This window comes from Herpailurus yagouaroundi, unplaced genomic scaffold (assembly GCF_014898765.1).
Source record: "Herpailurus yagouaroundi ecotype Mexico unplaced genomic scaffold, PumYag 215, whole genome shotgun sequence".
Lineage (NCBI taxonomy): Eukaryota > Metazoa > Chordata > Mammalia > Carnivora > Felidae > Herpailurus > Herpailurus yagouaroundi.
In genome coordinates, this window is record NW_024412446.1 from 6,019,703 (window position 1) to 6,024,314 (window position 4,612).

Genomic DNA, 4,612 nt, shown 5'->3' on the forward strand with positions numbered 1-4,612 from the left:
TACCATCCAGGGTATAGTGAGAATCAAATGAATTGATGTATATGGTGTTTAAGTGATGCTTGGCACAGAAAAAACACCCAGCATGTGTTAGCTATCATGGCTCTTATCTTATTTGAATTTTAATAGTATTCTGTAAGGCAGGAAGAGATTATTGGCCTATTTTACTTGGATATACCAAAGTTCAGATAAATAGACTTCATAAAGTTTAGACAGCAGGGTCGATGACCCATGCCTACGTGCCCATCACTCAGATCAAGATATAATACTTCCTCCCCGGAAGGCTTCCTCATGCCCCTGTCTTGTCAGTCTCCTGTGTCAGAAACCACTATTCTGATTAGTTTTGTCTGTTCTTGAATTTGATATAAGTGGAATGATACAGAATGAATTCTTTCATTTCTGGCTTTCTTAGTTCATTCCTGTATCTATGAGGATTCACTGTATTGTTGAATGTAGCAGTAATTCATTCTTTTTCATTGTCGTATGAATTTATTTGATGGAATTTTGGGTTTTGTTGGCATTCTGTTGATACTCTATTATAATAGCAACAAAATGTTTACTGTTAATAACCAGTTTAATGGTAAAATATTGAACACTTTTCTTCTGGATTTGAGAACAAAAATATCCACTGTCACCACTTATATTCAACACCTTACCAGAAGTGCTAGCTAATGCAATAAGTCAAGAAAAAGAAATAAAAAAGATTGGAAAGGAAACTGTAAAGCTGTCATTTTTTTTTTTTTTTTTGCAGATTGCATGATTATGTATGTAGATAAGCCAAAGAGTCTATTACTGGAATTAACAAGTGAGTTTAGCAAAGTCACTAGCTACAAGGTCAATATAAAATATCAATTTTATTTCTATATATTAGCAACATTGAAAAATAAGATTTTAAAAATATCACTTACCAATAATGTGTGTGTGTGTGTGTGTGTGTGTGTGTGTGTGTGTGTGTGAGGGGGGGGGGGAATGATGAAGCAAATACAATAAAATGTTACCATGTAGGGAATCTGGAAGAAGACTACCCAGAATTCTTTGTACTAATTTTGCAACTTGTCTTTAGGTCTGAAATAATTTTAAAATAAAAAGTCTAAAAATGCTTTTATAATAGTATCAAAAACATCAGACACCTAGGAATAAATCTATTAAAAGATGTGCACGAGCTACACTAACACCACAAAACATTGCTGGGAGAAATTAAAGAAGACACAAATAAGTGGCAAGAGATACCATATTGATGCATTGGGAAACTCAATACTGCAAGATGGCATTGACCTAAAAATTCAGTGCAATCTCTGTTAAAGTCCCTGCAGGATTTTTAAAATACAGATATACAAAGGACCTAGAATAACTAAGACTGGGGGTTGGGGAAACTGTAAAGGCCCAGATAGTAAATATTTCAGACTTTTAAACCATTCAATCTTTGTCACAACTACTCATTTCTGTTTGTAACACAAAAGCAAACATAAACAATACTTAGACAAATGGATATGGCTGTGTTCCAATAAAGATTTATGTACAAAAACAGGCAGTGGGCCAAATTTGTTCTGTGAGTCATAGTTTTCTGACCTCTGGCCAAGATAATCATGAAAAAGAAGAAAAGAAAGTTGGAGACTAATTTTACCAGATATCAAGACTTACTAAGACTAACTATAAAACTAAATGTGGCATATGACTAATGTGGGCTTTAGTTCCAGTCAGACTCAGTTTGTGTGATACAACCTCTCTTAATGTCAGTTTCCAAAGTGTCAAGAATATAATAGTAATAAGATGTAACTTCTCTTCCCCCTAAGTGGTTAACATCAACAGAAAGTTCTCTCTAATAGGAAGCTACACAGCTCTGCATAGGACCTTGCACTCTTCAATATTTTTAGTAAAAACTCAAGCGAAGATATAATACTTGCTTATATTGACCCAAATGGAGAAGAATGTCTAATATATTAGGAAAGAAAATTGAGGTTCATAGAGACTTTAATAAGGATGAAAGAATCAAGTAAAACCAACCAAAAACAAGTTAAATGTTGGAAAAAGTAAAATTTAGTGGATAAATTGTGAAGTCCAACTTAGATTCAGAGAGATTAAAAAAGAGTTGTGTACCAGGATGTTCCTATGGTATTATTTATAACAGATAGTGAAAACAATTGAAATGTCCAACAATAGCAAAATGGTTTAATAAATTATAAAATAGAATATCAAGGTACAATACACTCTAAATGAAGGAATTTTATATAGTCATTATGATCTTATAGAGTCTCATTATGAAATGAGATTTTAAAGAATACTTAATGTCATAAAATATATAATCTGAATTTTGTTTTAAAAAAATTAAAACGTACAAATAGACAAGAAGTTAGACTGAATACTAAACATGTTAACGATTGATTTGTTTTCATGTTACCTTTCTACATTTCCCAAAATCTCTCTCTCTTTTATAGTTAAGTTGAGGAAATGGCAATAAAAACTCTTTTAACATATCCTTGGGTGTTTTTGCTGATCATAAGCCCAGGATTAGTCAACAGTGAGACAGACACATCTGCCAAAAAAAAAACTAACACAACTCTCAGCCATGTGAAGAGAGCAGAGTGTCCTGAAAATAGGAGGTGACAACTTTTGGTCTACAGATGGCTCATCCTCATATGGAGCCTTGTGTCCAGTTTGGGAAATCACATTTTTTTAAGAACATTGGAACACTGGAGCATGTCCAAAGAAGAATGACCAAGGTCATGAGGAAGATTTGTACCATGCATATTTATTCATTTATGAGTTCATCAATTCAACCTACAAATACCTCCTAGGCACTGCAAATGAAAGGGAAGAATTGTATCAAAAGATGGTTGATGTACCTAAGGATCCATATGGGGGACCACAATGGCTGTCTACAATATTTAAAGGCCTGTTGTGTAGAAAAAGGACCTGGGGATATAAAGGTTCAAGCCATCCCAGGAAGGCATAAATAGTCAAACGATTTTCTACAAGGGTGCCAAGACCATTCAATGGGGAAAGGGCAGTCTTTTCTACACATGTTGGTAAAACTGGATATCCCCATGCAAAATAATTGAAGTTTGGCCCTTACTTTACACCACATTTAAAAATTGACTAGAAATGGACCAAAGAGGGACACCTGGGTGGCTCAGTCGGTTGAGCTTCTGACTTCGGCTCAGGTCATGATCTCACAGTTCGTGGGTTTTTAGCCCTGTGTCTGGCTCTGTGCTGACAGCTCAGAGCCTGGAGCCTGCTTCGGATTCTGTGTCTCCTTCTCTCTCTGCCCCTCCCCTGCTCATGCTCTGTCTCTCAAAAATAAAGAAATGTTTAAAAAAAAAATTTTTTTTAACAAAACAAAAAAAATGGACCGAAGAACTAAAACCATAAAATTCTTAGAAGAAAAGATGGGGGAAAGCTTCATGACATTGTCTTTGACAATAAGTTTTTGGATATGACAGCAAAAGCACAAGCAACAAAAGACCAAAGACTGGAATTCATTAAAATTAAAAATATTTGTGCACCAAAGGACTCTATCAACCAGAGTGAAAGGCAACCAATGGAATGGAAGAAAATATTTGCAAATCCTATATCTGATCTTTATGAAGATGATGATAGACAGATAATATAGGTACCTGTACCTCCAAATTTTTCCTGACCAATTTTAAAAGTTAATATCCAGAATATATGTAACTCCAATAACTCAACAACAACAAAAAACACACAACCCAATTTTAAAGAGGGCAAAGGATTTGGAGGGCCTGGGTGGCTCAGTCAGTTAAGTGTCCAACTCTTGATTTCAGCTCAGCTCATGATCTCATGGTCGTGGGATTGAGCCCCATGCTGAACATGGAGCCTGCTAGAGATTCTCTCTCCCTCTCTCACTGCCCCTTTCCCACTCGGGCGTGTGCACTTTCTCCTTGTCTCTCTCAAATAAATTAATATTTAAAAAAATAAATTAATAACAAAAGGGCAAAGGACTTGAATTTACATTTCCCCAAAGAAGATATACAATGGCCAATAAGGAAATGAAAAGATGCTCATTACCACTAATCATTAGAGAAATGCAAATCAAAACAACAAAGAAATACCACTCACATCCATTAGGATGATGACTATTAAAAAACAAACAAACAGAAAATAATAAGTGTTGGTGAGGATGTGGAGAAATTAGCACCCTTGTGTATTGCTGGTGGGAACGTAAAATGGTGCAGCCACTGTGGAAGAGAGTCTCAAAAAGTTAACATAGAATTTTCATATGATCCAGCAACTTGACTTCTGGATATATACCCAAGAGAATTGAAAGCACAGAGTCTTAAACTTATTCACAAGTACAGATGAATGGATAAACAAAATGTGGTGTATACTTATAATGGAATATTATTCAGTCTTTAAAAGGGAGGAAATTCTGACTCATGCTTACGACGTGGATGAAACTTGAAGACATTAAGCTACATGAAATAAGCCAGTTGCAAAAGGACAAATATTGTATGATTTCACTTATATGGGGTATCTAGAGTAGTCAAATTCATAGGGACAAACAGTAGAATAGTGGTTGCTGGGGCCAAGGGGAGGAGGGAAATGGAGGTTACTGTTTAATGGGCACAGAATTTCAGTTTGGGAAAATGAAAAGTTC